Source organism: Chiroxiphia lanceolata, chromosome 20 (assembly GCF_009829145.1).
Source record: "Chiroxiphia lanceolata isolate bChiLan1 chromosome 20, bChiLan1.pri, whole genome shotgun sequence".
NCBI classification, from domain to species: Eukaryota; Metazoa; Chordata; class Aves; order Passeriformes; family Pipridae; genus Chiroxiphia; species Chiroxiphia lanceolata.
Window position 1 is genome coordinate 8,169,604 of NC_045656.1, and position 19,221 is coordinate 8,188,824.

Genomic DNA, 19,221 nt, shown 5'->3' on the forward strand with positions numbered 1-19,221 from the left:
CAACCTAAAAACTATGCTCCACAAGTTTGTGTTTCAGTGCAAGACAGACAGTGTTCCATGTTCCTTTTAGGCTGTTTGCCCAACGTTGCCATTCCCATTTGGCTTAAGCACTTTCTGAAATTATTATTTTGCCTCCATGTCCCTTATAAGAATTTTTGTCCTCTGAGGTATCTGCTTTCTCAGCAGCAATTTTAAGGCATTTCAGACTACAGAAGTAATATAAAATGGACGCTGTTGCTCGTATGTATCATAAAGCATGTGATCCTTTAACCTTGTCCTTCTAAACCCATAAGCACTCGCTTTACTCCAGTGATTCACCATATGCTTTTGCAAGGAACATTTTGCACCTGCCACCACAATACAGGACAAATGCCAGCTTTGCAGGAGAAAACATTAACTAATTTACACAAAGCCTTAGGTGGTCTATTAGCCCTGCATAAAAACAAGAACTTGTAATTACTGGATCCAGGGACAGAATTAAACTTGATTGACTACAAAAGAAGCAACAAGTGGAACAATTAACAACAAAGCCCCAGTAAACTCCTCTGATGGGAAGCCATGGGCTGGCTGAGTGTGACAGCTCCATGTCTGCCTCTGCTGTCCCAAGGGATGTGTCCACAGCAAACCTTTAACTTCAGACAGGTGAGCTCCTGTCAGAATCACAGTTCAGCTCTCTGCTGATCCGCTGTGGGTTGTGTAAGACGCAACCAATAACTTACTCAGCACAGTAGTAGCCTTCTAGCATCATTAATTTTGTCAATTCATTCTTTCCCCTGTGTTTCTGGACATGGTGGTTGCTCCTCCCTGGCTGATGCCATTTCAAAAGGATACAGCTCAGTGGAGCATCATGAGCCCAACCTGGCAGTGCAGCAGATCCTGTCCCGCAAACCTGATGGAATAGTTGCTCTGTAGGCTTAAGTTCATTAAGGTAATTGCAACTGGTCAGTGTCACAGGTGCACAGCTAAATTTGGGATGGCAAAACCCATCCCAAAGAAAAGCATCTCCACTTTCCAGCTCCCCAGCCACGCAGGTTAATTGCAAGTTCTCTGCCAGTGCCTGAGGTAAGGCGGGAACCTGGGGGGTTCTGTCGCAGCTTCCGTCCACAGTTTGATTTAATGCCCTCTCTGAGCAATTGCATCTCAGTGCTTGCAATAAGGAAATGTCATAAAGGTACCTGCTGCCTGGTCCAATATCTTTTGGCTTTGACAGTTCAAATTTACAGCTTTAATTCAGGAGCCTGGAAGCCTTGTATTATGTACACACTTAGCAGAGGGCTGAAGGAACAATATTTTATAGAGTTGACCTGTGATCAGTGACCCATGGAGGATATAACCCCTCAGACTCTGTGAAATTACTTGCAGACAAATTCACGGTCCAGATTGTCCAGTGGCAAATTACAAAGTCCTAATCAAACCCCAGTGTGCCTGGATGGACCAACTGGAATGTTTTGCCTCCGTACAATAAAGAGTTGAGCTTTCAGCAGCTTGAACAAGTGCTCAACAGGGTTCTCTCACCCTTGAGCATGCAGGAACTGGGTCAGGGAGTGTTTAAGCAGAGGTGAAGGGAAGTAGCCACTGCCTAGACTGCTCCCCCATCCCAGGGGGAGGCCCACTTGGACGTTCCTGCTCCTTTTGCAATCCAATTTACATCCCACGTCTCTGCTACCTCTGTGTTCCCAGGGGTCACGTTGGGGGCTGTTATGAACTGCAGGCACAGCAGCACTGCAAACCTCCCCAGTGTGTGCAGGAGATGCAGCTGTTTAATGAGCCCTGCTGTCATTACAGCAAAATGACTCAAGGACTTTCTTAAAAAAGCCTCTTATTTATGGTATCATACATTACCTTAATGCCTTTTTGCTGGGAGGTGCTTTGAAATACTGTGCAAACATTACAAGGTGGTTCTGAAATAATGGGAATTTAAACATAGTCTAACAAGGAAAACATAAATATTGGATGGAAGAGAAAGAATTTGTTGCAATTTGCTGAAATCTTCAGCAAACGAGTGTCCTTAGGAAAAGTAGGCACTTCTGAGCTGGAGTTGTACAGCATATCTTGCACATAGGTGCAAGTGTGTGCTCTGGCACAGCTTCCTGATGGAGAGGTCTATGTGTGAAGTGTAAAAATTAGTAAGAATTTCCTCCTACCAGGAAAGCTACCTAAACCCCAACTTTATGAAACAATGCTATTATTTACCTGTAATATTCAGAAAGCAAGAGCTACTTTTTCCAGGCAGTGTTTCAGTTTTTCAAGAGAATGTTAAAAACCTGTACTGATGTCCAGTCCTCATCAAAGCTTTCCATAACCCTGACTACAGTTAACCTTCTACCTCTGCCACCCCACTCTGAAGTTTTCCTTCTTACTGAGTTTCATGTGTTTTCCCTCTGCTGTCAGTTTTATACCTGCTGCTATTCCATGACTTACCCAAAATTATCTCTGACTTCACCTGGCCCATCAAACTCCTCCCATCCCTTCCATCAAATTTCAATGACATCCTCACTTTTTTTCCTTTTTTTTTTTTGGTAAAGTAGAGATAAAATTTTTTTATTGTGTCCAGTTTGTATTTTACAGCATTAGTTTTAGTTTGTGCTTTAATCTGTTGTGGAGAGATGGGAAATTTGATTTGTGCCAACCTCTGTGTGTGTGAGAACAGCCTTTCTTTTGCCAGATAAACACAGTCTAGATGAGCCCTCAATGAACTATCTCTGGGCATCCCTGTTTGAACAAGAAAAATATCTGCAGTACCTATGTGGTGAATAAAGGAGATATCTGGGGTGTGCTTATTTAAACCTGGCCAGGTCCTCATGTTCCTACAGGGGATAATTACAGGTGAAATCTTAAACAGAAATGTCTTAATCCAAGTGGGATCATCTGCCAGTGCCCTTCCCATCAAAACTCAAACAGCAGCAAGGAAATGAAGTGGTAATGACAGGGCTTCCACTTAGCCTCTAAATCTTTTTTTCTTAGGTGTCCATATTTTAATGAAATTTATATGCTTTTTAATGTAGGAGACGTTTTGATGATCTGAGATACAGCCTCTAATTAAACATTCTGTAATTAATCTTGGTTTATCTATGTAAAATGCCAAGGAATTCGAGCAAGCCAGGTTAAGCCCTACTTAAACTCCAGGACGTGCAGGGAAGACAGTGTCTAACACCAGGCTTTATAAAGCTCTCCTGGGAGCAGAAGGGTGGCTGTTGGTGCTGTGTTGAGGCTGGATGTGCTCCCAGCCCAGCAGCCCACGAGCCTCTTGCCTCTCTTAACTATTTATTCAATCATTTTTCCCCAGCCTTTGATGAGATTCCCATATGGGATGTGGCATTTATGAAGCCACAGATTACTTTAATCTGAAAAGAACGTTTTGGGAAACACACAGACGACATAAATATACTGAGTTTTGAATGTCTTGGTTCTCACGTGCCAACGTGTAGCATCGCATCCCAGAAAAATACATTTTAAATAATAATTTTAATGAATTTGTGGAGGGTCTGGCTCCTGTCCTGTAGGCAGATCTATGCTATGCTTGCCTTTGTTTGCTACATCTGTGAAAGATCCATTATTTTTCCATAGTGTAAATGATCTCATTTCTGTTGCTTTCCCTGCGACACAGTGCCATGCTCATTCCTCCTTCGAAAATTTCAGGAAGAGAAGCAATTTGTAAGAATGACAGGAAAATGGCTTCTCATCTGTGTACACCACAGCAATCTGACACACAGAGAGAGGCTCTGGTGAGATTCACAAATCCTAATTCCCACTGAGTTTCGAGCAGTCCAGATTAATAAAAAAAAAATAAAAATTCACATCGACCAATTTGATCATAAAGATTCTAATTCAGCACAGGTTAATTGAGAAGTCAGATTTACTGCTATCACTTCTGGAGAGGAGGGAGATAAGCGAACACAATGACTCTTTATCAACAATATGGAGACTTCATTTAAAGAGAGAGCATTAGGTTACAGGCTGGAAGATTAGTAGCAATCAGCCTGCTCTCAGAAAAGAAAATGCACTGGGTGATAAAGATAGAAGGCATGAAGCTGGGTGCACAGAAATGAGGTTTGATGCCAAATATTACAGGTCAGATCTGAGCTATCTGTCAAGTTGGCACTGATCATTGCTGATGCACAATTATTACTACTCACCTGTGATCAGGTCATTTACCTCTATCAAGTCAATGGCTCCTCCCACCCATTTCATTTGCTAATGGCATTTTAATGAAAAAAAAAAGTCCATCTAATATCTCTTTGAGATGACTAACCATTGTATAATAGTACATAATGGTATATGAAATACATTTACTTTTTCCCAATCACCCATAAAAAGATATCAGCTGTTATTCTGTTCCTTAGCCACAACCCCATAAATCTGAGTGCAGTTCTGCCTTTAAAGGTGGCAGGCTTATTTTTCCTTTTTCTTTGTGTGCCATGTGTTTTCCATACCAAAAAGTGCCTGTTTTGTTGCGAATGACAGAAGAAGAATTTAAAGGGATGCTGGAGGATCATAAAGACTCCCTTCTATCCAATCCCAAGCAGGCATTCACCTTATTGTTCTGCTGACTAAAGAATTAGAAACTATTAATATTGTCTCTGCTGGCAGGTCAGAAAAATACTTATTCTGTAGTCGAGCAGATTAATCCAAAGGGGGAAATAACCCTGCAAAGCCCTGCACAAGCTGGGTCTCTAACCAATCCACTTTCTAAAGCCAGATGTTTTCAATCTGTTCAAGTGTTAATCTCATGATACGTCTTTTGATGCCTGGTGAAATGATTTCAACATGTATTGAACTATTAGAGAATTCATGTAATTAGTGCAGTTATTATTCCTTATGAAGGAGAAGGGATGAAGCCCTATCAGTGATTTTTCAGTCATATGCTCATGTTAATTACTGAGGTGTGTTGGGACCTCTTACCATTAGGTTTTTTGATGATGCTCTGGATGCTGCCCAACTTTAGCTACTCTTTTCAAAGAAACTTACAGTGAAGTCAGACACAGGATAATACTGGGTAAGGGGGCAGGGCTGAGGTCAGAGGTAACTGTTTTACAGAGCCCATGACAGGTATGAAAATAGATTTGCCAATGAAGGCACTGGAACCCAGTCTCTGATATTTACTCCAGCAAAAACTGGGTAACCATGAAATGTAGTTATTCCTGAAAAATGGAGATTTTTTTTTTTTCCCTTCTTATACACACCTTCTTAGTCTTTTCTTGGCATAACTTTGGTCTGCTCTGATAAGGAGCTGGTTTGAAATACGGCAGCCAGACTGTGAGTTTCAAGCCAGGGTCCCTTCTGTGGCAGGTGCTGATGGGATCTGCTGTCAGGGCCCACTGTGAGAAGAATAATGGCTTGTGAGAGGGAAGGTTACAAGTGGGGTCAGGAGGCAGCTCAGGAAGCCTCGTGTTTCATGTCAAGGGTCTTAAAGGGTCTGGGAGGGCTGCAAAAACCTTCCTCTGGGGCTGCTGACTGACAGATCAGTGTTGTGATAGTAAACTGATTTGGATAAATCATGTTGATCTGCCATTTGCAAAAGGCTTTAAGAGAGCTGTTGGCGAGTCCCTGGGACATCCTAGATCAAATCCATAGGAAAAAAAAGGAGCTTATGCCTTCCTCTGTGTCCTGCTGGCATCCCAGAGCAGCACCTCCACGCCAGGGAGCTGCCCAGCCTTAAACTGCCTTTTCCCCTCTCGTGAGTCTCCCCAGACATCCTGGTTCCCCAAGGGCCGTTTAGCCCCTAAATCCTTCAGCAAAGTCCCTTTGCCTCACAAGCAGACAGTGGGGTTTGTCTGTGGGAACTGGCTGGCAGGGAATACGTGCAGTTGCAGACGTCTGTGTTACCCACACGGGGTGAGGAGTTTATCGTGGGGCTTAAGGGAGTGTGGTGTGAGGTGAGGAAGAGGAATCGGTTTAAAATTAAAATGAGGATTTTTCAACTCGTCCTTAATATTTATAAGGCTCCTTTTGCCTCACAGACAAATCCTCCAAGAGGAGATGGAAAGCTGCTCATCCTTATTTCTTGTGCCTTTAGTTCAGCTCCTCATTGTTTATACTACTCTAAGCAAAATAACTGCTCTGGAAACACAGTCATTTACAAAATTCAGCCTACTAAGCCTTAAACAGCAGAGACATGTCCTGCTATGTTTGTTCCTTTGTTGTTGCTATGGCATTACCACACATTTTTCCATGTAGGAAAGGAAATCCCGTGGAGACCAGATAATAAAGGCTTGAATTTCCAGGGCACAGTGTCCGTCTCGCCTCTTGACCTGTTTGACACCCTCTTTCACCAAACCCGCATTCACTGAGTCCCAATAAACAGCCAGCCATCAAAGGAGACACTTTAAAAGGATTGCTCATGGTTGGCCTTGATGAAATATACATTGGAAAAGCTGCATTTTAATCACCTTTGGAGTTCTGCATTTCAAAAATGGTTTTGTTTAACTACATCAGACTTGTCATTCAGGGAAGTTTCCTTCCGTAGGATGCCTGCATTTAAAAGTCAAGTTAACCAAACCCAAACAAATTTCCCAGGAGGCTGTAACAAACCAGACAAGCGTCTGACGCGCCCGGCTCTGACCTCTGCACTGTACCAGGTGTATCCCTGCTATCTGCAAGGGTCTGAGATGCTGCCTGGTTATCCAACATCACCAATTCTCAACATGAGGTGTCATGAGGATTCATCAAAACCACTGCGTCTTGCTTGTTGGAACAACCTTGGCCTAAACTCTCCACTTGCCTTGACATTAGTTTGCAAAGATTAATCCTGTGCCCCAGCCAGCCTGCTCTGCCCAAAGCCCCCAATCATTCTGGGTTGCACAGAGTCGTTGTGCCTTGTTCTGTCTTGGAAATAACTTTCATGGTGTTACCTGAAATTACCTTTTGCATACATGTTAAAATTAACCATGTGTTAATACAAGGTTGTAAAATGCTCCAGGACATTCCTCCTATGTGAATTTTCATCCAGGCCAATATACAAGGAAGTTATCATACTCAGAACCATCATCTTCAACTTATTGTAATGCATATGTAGTTATGATTTAAGTAAGTGTCACCTGTTCATGTAGTTATTCGGGCAGAGTGTGCAGCTCATAACTGACTAAAGAGCAAACATCTCAAACTCAGAATTGTTCTGATGCAGAATAACATGGTTAGTTTGGGCCAGACTTTTTGGGCTTCATTTGTTGTCTGTCTTCCACTGCTGTCACTTCTCTGTGACATAATTCAGAGGCACTGGCCTGGCCATCCAGGGCCTTGTATCCTCTCATCTTTCCAAACTCCATATCCATATTGCACACAGGATATTGCAGCCAGAAGACAACACCAGCCAGCACAGGATAATCTGCCAGAGGCAACAAACATATAGCTTGTGGCCTTGCAAATTCTTCAGACAACACAGGCAAACAAACAGCAGCTTTACAGACTTAATGGATTTTAATGGATTTGATGGATTCTGCATCAGCAGTTTCTAATGCAACATCTAAAGAGGAAAAGTTCCCTTCCCACAGAGATTCTGAGGAGAACTGAACTGACAGTGCAAAGGCTCCTCTTTGCAACACTTGGATGCTGTGAAAGAGAACTCAATGGCCAGAGTCAAAATCTTCATCTGTTTTGAGATGTCACAGTTTTCCAGGGATAGGAACTGAGCTGTGTCCATGCCAGGGCTTGTCCCGTTCCACAGAACTTAATAGTGGCAAAAGACACCAGTAAACCATGACCTCCTTGATCAGGGCTGTTTGACTCAATTCCCCAGAGCTGGTGGAGAGAAAGCACAGAAACTGGGGCTGCAAGTCTGCTCCCACGCCCAGAGGGAAGCTGTGACTTTAGATGGAGAGTTGTTCTGCAGTTACCAGAAAGAAGACAAAGCCTCAAATTCCTTTGTTGAGTCCAGACACATTCCTCCTAGTCACATATCCTTGACTTTGTTACTTTTGAACTTCAGCTATTGATAAATAAATTGGTTTACAAACCAGAGAGTAAATCACCCTTCACTGCTGAGCTACTATTGTGCCACTCATTTGTAAGGGAGCTTTCAAGCTTGTTTTTTAATCAGTTTGGCTTGACATTTTCTTTTCCTACTATTATTTATGAGCTCTATCTTATGAATGGATTATGTAAAATAGTTTAATTCCAGTTGTGGCAATTTCTCAGATGCTATCACACAAAAGCTTGCTTTGACTAGAACACTCAGGTCCAGATTTTGTTCTCAGCTGTGCTGATACAAATTAGACCATCATCCACAGAGATCAGAAAGGCTTTCCTCAGATTTACAACTGCTACGAGCATTTAGGAAAAACTCTGAGCAATGCTTTTCTCAGAGTAAGCAAAGGCTGCCTCTCAGCAGCGTGTTCTGCAGACGGGGTCAACCCACTTAGCCACCGTCCTCAGCTCAGAAACTGAACCTGATGATTCTTCTTGCAAGGAATTATCACTGCATTCAGCTGTGACTTGACTGCTTTTGTTGGAATGGCGGAAATGTGGATGGGTGGATTTTTGAACAATTTCTAAGATTTTGGGTGCACTCAGTGGCTTTCAAGCACCTAAAACCTCAGTGGCTAATTAAAGCAAGCACATTAGTCCCCTTTTGATGGCAGGTGTTAGCTCTCCTCTGTGAGAGAACAGGCTACTACTGTAGCAAACCAACAGCTCTCGAGCCTTTGCCCATAAAAACTATCTCCAGATGCCAAAAATCTTGCCAGTTATTACTCTCCATTTCACAGGTTTCTCTGATCTCTCAGCACCTGACTTTGCACCTGAGTGTGGAGCAGAGAACATGTGAAAACAAGAGCTTTGTTGCTAAGGGGCACTTGGTCTGTATTATTGCTGTTTGTTTCCCTGTGCTAAATGCAGGTTCATTCCCCGGGATGAAGCACGTGCTGTGTCCTGCAGCAGCTGCAGCTGAGGTTCAGTGTCATGCAGAGGAGAGAGAAAGAACAGTGGCTACAAATTTCTGCTGTGTGTTTGCTCACTCAGGTTATTGCTCCGTGGTTTTCTGGACTCAGGTCACTTGGTCAAGGCCCAGCTCTGCACCCACCCGAGGTTGTGTCAGAGCAGGAGCCTCCCAAGGAGGCAGCCTGTGCTCTGCCACTTGCAAGCCAAACGGGTCACATTTGTCACCTCAGCACACGAACTAGGAATTGTTCATTTGTATGATGTTCTTGTGACAACATGGAGCCATGAAGATGATGGATGTCACACAAACCATTACAGGGCACTTTTTCAATGACTGCAAACACAGAGCAAGGCGAAAGGAATGCGGTTTTGTGCGTGTAAATGGAGCAATTACAACCAGAGGCACGAGGACTGAATGTCTGCAATCAGTCCCTTGGTTGAAGGCCTCTCAGCTGAGCTACCCAGGGCTTTCCAGGCGTGCCTGGTTTGCATCCAGACAAGGAGAGCAGGCAGGACCTGCACTGCCCAGGCTGATGCCTGAGGCCTGACACAGTGTGGCCAATGAGTTTTGCTGGTGCTCTGCTGCACCCAACACAACTCTTCCCTGTTTGAACTACAGAGGTCCCAAACACCAGCCTTTCCTATCCAGCACAAGGTCTGTAAAAGTAATTTATCCTTATTTAGAAAGGCATGTTATTCTAATGGCATCCCATGCCAGGCATGATACAGTTTAAAGGTTCCTCCCTGGTTACAAATGTGACCTTCATTAACTTGTCTTTGTGCGCCGAAATCTACAGGAACAGCTCATTGCATTTTCAATTTAATTTAATTTGAATGATAATTTAAAAGTTGTTTGATGCAAATGCGACCATCTGCATCCTCACAGCTGACACAGTTTTTAAAGATGAGTTTGTCAGCAGGGGTGGGGGGAGCTTGATGGGAAATAAGAGCCACGAGCTCCCAGGAGTAAACTGAGTGCCTGGGGCTGAATGAGGAAAAGGAGAGGAGCTGAGTCAAGCAAGTGCTGGTTATCAAAGTTGTACGTGACTATTTGAGTTTGGAGCAGTGATTACAAGTCATCAGACCATCCCAGCTCGTGGCACTGCTTGTCTGAGCCGTAGTAACTGCCCCAGGTATGTGCTCATCAGACCTGTTGGGACATAAAACACATGGAAACTCGACTGCCAGGAGGGGCTGAGCCAGGTTCTGCACCGCCCTGTGCACGGAGCTCCAGTGCCTGGCAAAGACACTGGCTATGCCTCTTGTTATGGTTTTAATTACTGCCAGTAACAACAGTGTCCTCAAACTAAGAGCTCACAGTGACTGTGTATGATGTAGAAAAAAGCTCTTGTTTTGCTCTGGCTAAATTTAAGCTGTAGGTTTCTGGGAACAAGTGCCTGCCTATTCCTCCCCTCTGCTGTGCACCCTGCAGTACTCAGTGCTTGAGGATGGTAAATAATAATAATAATAACAGTGCTAATGGCTGTTTGTTCACACTTGGTACTTTGAATAATTCGATAAAACTGAAACCCTGAAGTGTTGTGCTGACTTTTCTAGAACTTGGTCCAGCTTGACTCCTGATTTCCTCCTTGAGTAGTCTGATAAAATGGGCTGTGTCCAACTCAGGCTTTTGAAAAGGAGCCAGTGGAAACATTTTGCCCCTAATGCTTCCCTGGAAGCCTTGGTCAGGAAGGATGGAAAGGAGCTCCTTGCTGAGCCCTCACTCGGCAGCAACAGTGCTTCTACCCCAGGGAATCCTGCTTGGAGACTGGCACCCCAGGAGGCTCCAACAAAACCTACGTGAACTCTGCTGCAAGGGCGAGCAAAGGGAAGGGAGCTGGGGAGGGAATTAAATCACTTGTACCCTGAAAATCTTCTGTACTTCAAATAATGCTTTTTTTGGCACCTGTGTGCAACAGCCATTGCACTGGTGCTCTGGGAATGTGCTTGAAAGCTTTTAACTAAATTTGCAAGCATCATCTCCCTTGCCAGTGCGAGTCAGAATGAGGGAAATGAGAAAAATGACCCTTTCCAATCAGGAGGGATGATTGGCTTGGCACTGTCTGTGGCTTGGGAGACCTGGTTTTAATTCTTAGCACAACCCTGTGTTCCTGAGAGGCTGAATTCTCTCTTCTAGTGACACTCAAACTTCAGTGCTCCCCAAGAGCAGGCCATACCCATCTCTGCTCTCTTCTGGGTGCTGCTCTCCTCAACAGCAAAATATGAGCACGTGCTACTTCAGCACAGTGGAGCTGTAAGCACAGGCTGTGCCACAGCACTCCCAAAGAAGACAGACCCCTTTTTAAAAATGAGAGTGCAGGTTATGAACTGTGGGGTTTATTTAAACCTAGGAAATAGATGAAATATTGTTGGAGAAACAGCACTTGCCGTTGCAGAGACTTAACTACTGATGCATTAATCTAATATTTTTCTCACCCTTCCTTTAAACCCATGTTTTCTGCTATTTCTCTTGAGATCCTTAAATTGGGACATGAGAGATCACAACACCTTTGACAGCAGTTGCCTAGAATTCCCCATACAGCTCAGGGTGTTTTATTTCCCCATGTTTCAGGTGCCCCTGAGAGCTGTGTTAGCAGTCAGTCAGGAATACCAAAGCTTAGAGCTGCTTGTGTGGCTGCATCTGAGAGAGCACGAGGCACAAATGACTTTGTTAAAACTTGGTCCCATTTAAAGTTTACAAGCAGCCCATCAGCATCCCTGGCTCTCTATCCAACTAAATGTAGCGATCTGATTTCTAATGTATGGCTTGCTCTGCAAATGTTATTTTGACTGTATTTATGGGCATTAAAATGTTATTTAAGTCAGTTTTTGGGAACAAGCAAGAGTGTTCCCTGGTTTTCTTATGAGAGAACAGACTGAGTCAATGAGGTGAACAGAGAAGCTGAGAAGGTGGTTGGGAACAGAAGCTTTAAATTGCGACTGTGAGGCTGATTTCTGCTCCTTCTGCTCTGTGTCAGTGCTGCTTCTCTCCAAACCCATTAGAGAAACACTTAACAGAAAAAGGCAACCCCCTGGGAGAGCCTTCCACCTCCTGTAGAGATTTGGAAGAGAGCTTGCATCTACCCATTAGAGAAAAAGTACTTTTAGCTTTCAAGTTCAAATGATGGATCCAAACAACATATGCTAGAACTGAACACAGTCTTGCTGGGAGGGGACTTGCCAAATCTAAGCCTGCTCAAGCAATAAATAATAATACTAATTAGGCTCCTTCCCTCAGGAGCACCCAGTTTTGTGATAGTGATACAACAGGGCATTGCAGCCTCTCTTCTTAACAGATATTCAGAACATCACTGAAATGTTAAAAAAAAAACCCAAACAACACGCACACAAAACCACTTTTCTTGAAAACAGCCGGTTATAGACAGTTATGTTACTTGTGACTCTGTTTTCCTATCGCTTTATATCAGCCACTTCTGAAAAAAAATAAGAAAAAAAAAAGGAAACAGCAGCTGGTCTGACTATTGCATTGCTATGCAAGACAGGGAAAGCAGCTATTTTATATGAATACTGATTGCAACGTGAGAAAACTATGGACACACTTTAATTTTCTCACAATACTTAGTTTCCTGGTATCAAACATCTCTGTGATAGAAATCTTAGAGTTTGGCTTTCAAGAGGCAAAATCACTATAACTGGTGTGTTAGAAGGACTGCAGATTTCATCTGTCACTGAAAATCCTTCTGTGCTTCCTCTACAAACACACAAGCATCAAATGGTGGAGCTCTTCCAAGGCTGTCAGCTCAAATACCCTTTACTGGCCTGGAAGATGCTTATAAAGGGAAGTTTCAGAAACAGGGATGAGAAGACTCATGTTTCAGCTTCTCCAGGCTTGTTGCAAAAACTCCCACTACATGCATTGCCCCTTGCTGCTAGTTCAGCAGCAGGGCTGGGAATTCAGCTATTTTTTTCCCTCTGGATGTCTAAGCTTTGGCTTTTTCCTCTGCCTAAACCTTGAAACGAGTGAGAGGAAATGAGTGGTGCTTTTCCAGCGGCAGCTCTGCCAAGCCCAGTTGGAAAGCCGTGGCTGATGTGCCATTTAGTGCCATGAGCAGCCAGCAGTACTGGTGCAAGGGGGGCTGTTAGTGCCTTTGTTGTAGGAGAATTTTAGCACTGCTGGGGTAGGAACCCCCCAACAGCTTGGTAACTAGGCCCTCACCCCCTCGTGTCCTCATAAATTAAACATAACAGCAGCTCCTGCAGACAACCGTGTTCTAATAAATCATGTAAATAGTCTGGGAGATTCACTGCCCTTTATTTCACTTGAGTCCCGTAACTCAGCTGTTAATTGGATCTGAGATAAAATCTGTTTTACTGCACGTTCCCTACCCAGGGTTCTGTAAAGTTCTTTCCAGAATAATAACCTATAGCGTTTCCCTCTTTGTTTTGCTCCCCTCTGGCACCAAGGAGAGCAGTGAGGCAGCACTGCCAGGTTCAGGAGCATTTTCCTTCCTCGTGGCTCTCCCAGTTTGCCCATCAGCTCCAGTGTCCCAGGGGAGGCTCACCCTGGTTTTTGCAATGGCAGCACAGCTGCCGACACTCGGCTGCTCCTGCCTCCAGTCCCAAAGCAGTGGTTTCCAAGGGGCCTGGCAAAGCAAAACCCCTTTGGAGCAATTATCCAAGGCTGTTCTAACCAGCAAATACTTTATCCTAATGGTAAGCTTGTTTGTCAGAAAGACATTAGAAAGTTTTGGTGGTTTAATTGGTGTAATGCACCTTTTCAGCTGGAAAATGTCATTGATGAAACAGATGCGGGATGTATAACCAAATAGGCTTTTGGAGGGTTTTTTTTTCCTTGGGAAAGGGAACCCCAGTTGTTTGCCCCTTGCTTTCCACTAATTGCATCACAGAAGAAATTTGATGCCTTTTTAGGATAGCTGGTTAAAGAGATGAATAAAACTTTCACCTCTGGGACTGAGGAAAGAGGAGCTTTTTTTCAGGATGTTCTCTCAAAACTCAAATGGTTTTAGCAAGAAGATTTTGCTGCAAGGTCTCTTGCCTAGAAACTGTCACCTCCCTGGTGCTGTCCTGTGCAGAATGTGTGGCACCAATTCGGGATGTGGCCCCTTTTCCCTGGAAAGCACCTTGCCCGTGCCTTGCTGGGCACAGAGGTGACACAGCACATCTGCTGAGCTACAGCTGCCTGGATACTGGGTTTATTGTTAGAGACCTAACCTGAACCGGTATCTCGGAGCAACAGCAACATAATTAGCTTCAGCAATTAACACTGCTTAACTGAAGCTGCTGCAGGACCAAAGGCGCTTTTTTAGACCGCAGAAGCAGCAATTACCATTTCATTAAGGTAACAAGCCTAGAGAGGCTACTGAGCCTGCTGGGGTCTGCTGATCTAATTTTGGGAGCCATCGGTAAGCCCTAGGGACATTAAAGTGAGATGCATCAAGTCTTTCATCACCACGTTTGGAAAGCTGAGTGGAAAGTGGCATTTTCTTGGTGAAGGGTCACCTCAGTGTACAGCTGAGGTGGCACTGGGCAGCATTAACTCCGAAAAGCAGGTGGGTGCAGTTGGGTCTGTACAGCCCAAAGACTGAACATGGGGCTTCATGGGACCCCAGGAGGCAGAGGTGGTTCAGGGAGGCTCTTCCACCTCCAGCTTTCAGGTTCTACCTCTAATTTCCTGTTTTATCAGTAGCCCCAAGCAAACATCCTTTTTGTTAGTGTTCTGGAGCAGAATCTATTTGTGCACCAGTTTCACGTTCAGTTCTTTGGCTGGTTTGGTTTGAAACATGTGTTGGGAAACAGGCACTTTTATTTTTGCTGGGTTTGTGGGGTTTTTTTAAGTCTTGTCTGCAGCTGTGGCTTGGTGGTTTGTTCACCTTAAATCTGAGGTCAGTTCTGCCTTGAGGAGAAGGGGCTGACACCACACAGCCAGGTGTTAATGCTCTAGGTCAGAGTGACCAGGTACAGTCACCCCTGTGGAGTTGGGATGGTGGGGAATCATCCCATGCATATACAGCTTTGGAGTACCAGGTTTCAAAACCCATTAGCTGTAATACACTGCATGTCCCTCCCTGCCGCCATCATTTGTGCATATTAAACTCCAGCTAACACAGCAAACAGTGTTTAGTGGTTTTTCTGGGAAATACCACCATAGAATCAGCAGAACATACCTTTTTTTTTTTTTTTTTTTACTGTTCCTTGGCATAACAGAGGGAAAAAAACCATCCTGCTATGAAGATGTCTGATATTCTAAGGGTTACTACCCAATGCAGCTGCTAATGGAGCCTCTTTTCCTTGCAATCTGCTTTGCTTTTCTCTCTGCTTTATGTAACCAGTAATTGTCAGTAATCTGGAAGTTTGCTAAAAAAATAGGCACAGAGCTGTACTTCTGGGAAAGGGACTGATATGATAGAGTCAAGAACTTTCTAAATAGCAGTTTTATTGGACAGTGTTTCTTGCAGCCAACAAGGAGAGCTTTGGTGTCTCTTCTGAATCAATGCTGTTGGGGTTTGGAGAAACATTCCTATGGGATATACATTTTTTATTTCCATAAGGGCTTTCTCAAAAGAGCCTGTTTCTGGACATGCTAGAAAAGTTGGAAGGCTTTCCTATTTCCTGAAGATGAAAACTTACTAAGGAGGAGAAAGTGTGTTGCCCCATTCGCTCGTTACTTTGATTAAGTGAGAAGTTTTTATTTATGACTGTGTATCAGGCTTGGGATTTTCGAGGGGGAAGAATAAGAAGGGAGTCTCTAATCTGGCTTCCATTGAGTTTCTGCCACTGGGCTGCATGGAAGGGAAGGAGCTTGGCAATGGGACACCCCTTGACAGGCTGGGGACAGGCTCCCTCCCTGTGATGTTGGCGTTCAACACCCTCTGAAACTCTGTGACCCCAGCGCTGGTCACCAGCGTTTGTCACAGCTCATTACACAGCAGGAATGTGGAAGCCCAGTGACCTTTCCCAGAGGGACAGGCAGAAAAGCAATGGCACAAAAGAGGGAGGAAAATGTCGTACACTTCAGAAGGGAAATAATTGAATGTTATTGTGATGGAAAACACGGGGCTGACAACGGGCAGGGACAAAAATGTTCCTTTCAGGGTGTTGGCTGTGGGCTTTGGACTTCTATTCAGCTGGGTGCAGCTTCCCTTGCTGTAACCTTTGGCTACCAGGGAATTTCAGCAGGCTGGGGAATAGCTCTCAGATATCAGTGACAGTGGAGCATGGGGAGTTTGAGCACTTTGGTGATGTGCTGGAGCAAGGATCAGAGGTGGGAGAGCTGGGGATGTCCTGCATGGCTGCCAGGCAAAGGAAGGGGGGGGGCCAAAAGGGACATTTCTAAACCTCTTAAAAAATCAAGGCAAACTTTCAGCCTTTGTCCTCAAAGCTCTCCAGCTTCTGTAGTGGGAGATTGGAGCCCCTGGGACTGCTCCCAGCTGTGGCTCCAGAGTTTCTCCTTTGAAAAGGTCCATGTTTCCAACCAACTTGTTCCTCCCTTCATTTTACTTCCAGTTTTTATTTAATCTGACTTCTCCTGTCTCCTGAGACAAACTGATTAATTCTTTTCCCCTTCGTAGTCCCCTGAGTCCCTTGTTCAATCTTTCCTGCCTCAGTGAGATCTTAATAAATGCTGCCTGTGGCTGGAAGTGGAATTGGGTCTTGGCACTGTAATTAATTCTTTACTTCCTCCATGGCTTCAATATGCTATTTACAGCCGTCAGCTCCTGCAGGAGGGGAGGTTTGCAGGCTGCCTCCAACTTTTCCCTCTGATTAATGTGTTTTATCCACCTTGCTTTCTTCTTGCTCTTTTGCATTTTTTTGCTTTGCCCTGTATCCAGTTTACTGCTGACATATGAAAACACTGATGGACTTCCAGTTACAATGCAATCTCAGAGACAATTGCCAGGCTTTTCTGTTTGCTGGTGCTCTGTTATTTAAAAGCCTCTTAGTCCAGGCTGGCTGCTTGTGGCAGGACATCCAGACCCATTGCAGCTGCATGACCATGCTCTGACTGTAATCTAAGTGCTTTCTGTAGCCTCCAGCAGCAGCTTGCAGGATTTTAACTCCAGCACACTGACTGTCAGCCCAGGGAGTGCTTTGGAGGCATTGCACAGGAGGAGGAGGATGGAAGCAACTTGGAGGGAGGTGGGTGAGATGCAGCATGAATCTCTAGGAGGATTGGAAGGCCTGAATGAGGAAAGGGTTTGTGGCTGCTGGCAGATCAGCAGAGGGGAGCACAGTGAATGCTTGAAGCCTGCAAACACTATAGAATTATGTAGGCTGATACCATGGAATATAAATAGGAGTGGATAGAAATTAATCTAGGGGTAATTGGGCTGAGTGGGGGAGCTGCTCCTTGCTGGCTGTGGGAGCTTCCAGCAGGGAAGGAAGCCCCTGTTTGATATTGAGGGAAGTGCCCCAACCTTCTGCCTGGGACCTGCTCAGGGTTTCAGCAGTGAGCTGGAAAGCTGCAGTCAATATGCCAGTGAGGAAGCGAATGCAAATTTCCTCCTTCTCTCTCTTTTGGGTGAGATTTATGCCACCTCCACATGCACAGCCTCCTGGCAGCAATAAATCACAGAGGGGGAGGGAATGTTGCAAGGAAACTGTTACCCTGCAGTTTCTGCATCTGCTGCTGGACATGGAGCCCCAGCAGGGCAATCCTGGTGCAGGACAGGCTCCCACTCCTTCCCACTGCTACACTGGAGACCACCCTCCAGAGCCTGAGGATTTACCTTTTTAGTCATCTGCCTTCCCTCCTTCTGGTGCAAGTGTTGCTTGTGTGCCCAGGCTGGGTTGGAGCCCGTCAAGCCCACCCTGGCAGACAGGTCTGTTAGAGATGAGCCCTTTGCCTGCTCTGTGCCAAAGTCTTCCCCAGCCTGTGATGAGCTGGGCACCCCCAGAACTCCAGGCCTGGGCTGCTCTGCAGACCTAAAACTGGTGGTGTTTCAGCAGTGCCCTCACCCATTTGGACCCATCGAAAATCCACAAGGGCTGGAGGGCCTGGCCCAGCCCAAATCGTGGCTGTGCCCAGCTCTGCCCACAACTGGTATGGGTGGGAAGCACTCTGCTCCATCCCAGTGAGCATTAACTCTGCTCACCCTGCAGGTCTGGTACAGCTTCCTTGACCCCTCTGTCACCTGACAGAGGTGTCTGAGTTCAGCTCAGGGAAAGCAGAAGAGTCATGAAAGCAAAATCAGGAAATGTGCCCTAACAGTACCTCTCATCTGGGGACTAGAGAAGCACCAGCAGCCCCCCCCTCTCCTTGGGCACTCTCAGCTGTCACCTCTGCACTGCAGAAATGGAGGCAGGGCAGGGCCACAGACAGGAAAGCTCTTGGCACTCATACCAACCCTGCAGGGCAGTAGCTCAGTGCTCTGCTCCAGTTTGCAATTCCTGACAAAACCAACCAGCTGATCTGACAGACCTTGTCTTTCCCCAGTAGCCTCAGCCACCTTCTGGCCTTACCTTGCAGCCCCCCTGCTCCTGGGACTCTGGCTGGGCAGCTCAGGACTGGAGGCACAGGAGATGCTGATCCCACGAGCAGAAAGCACAAGAAGACACAGAAGGGACAAGTTCCCTCCAGTGCATCGTGCTGAGCCCAACACGCTCCACTCCCCAGCACCCCTGCAGCTCTGCAGGGCTCAGCCAGGGGAATGAGCCCTGCTCCAGGGGAATCCGGGTCCAACCTCTGGGGAAAGGCATTTGGCTGCTGCCTGGGAGCACCTGACTGTGGTTTAATCCCCTCTCAGGGCAGAGCTCTGACCAGCCCCCAGCACAACTAGGACAGCTAAAAATACTCGGTGCACAGAGGAAGTAGTAATTTGGGCAGGACTGAGCCAAAGTGATTTATCTCAAATCAAAAGGTTCAAGAGGTGCAAAACATGGTCCCATCAGGTCAAGCATCAGAAAAGGAGCAAAGATGTGAAGCAGTTGCAGGCCTTAAGGAAAGCAGTAAAATCTAAGGATTTTGCTAAACTTCACAGCAAGAGCAGCAGAGCCTGTAGCAGCAGTGTGGGGAGGTGCCTGCTGATTTCTCCACCATATGCTGACTTTACCTTTACTGTCAGTCTAAATTCTGCCAATTATTAAATTATCCAACTTGCAGCAGGAACGCAGTTAGATGTGATCCAAATGGTGTCACTACAATTATGGTAATTATCTGAAAACAAGCCAATTAATTCCCTCCTCCTCATGCCAGTTGGTACCAAGATAGCAGCTGTTCGAGGCAAATTTGTTATCACATTACTGTACATTTGTTAAAGGTTGAGGTTATAGATTCTAGCCTTTTAAATATTAAAAATGCTATAAAGTCATGGAGTGCATAACATATTAGGATTTTTTTTTTTAAAAATGTCGCAAAGGGAGAAATTT

At 45.2% G+C, this 19,221-nt stretch overlaps 2 protein-coding genes across 2 annotated transcripts in view; one reads left to right on the forward strand and one right to left on the reverse strand.

Annotated features, from left to right (window-relative positions):
- The window catches only part of SPATA22 (spermatogenesis associated 22), a 43,645-nt gene that overhangs the window by 24,115 nt on the left and 309 nt on the right, over positions 1–19,221 (forward strand). The gene's annotated exons all lie outside the window — the stretch shown is intronic.
- Positions 1–19,221, reverse strand: part of LOC116796740 (transmembrane protein 211-like) — a 59,743-nt gene that overhangs the window by 15,983 nt on the left and 24,539 nt on the right. The gene's annotated exons all lie outside the window — the stretch shown is intronic.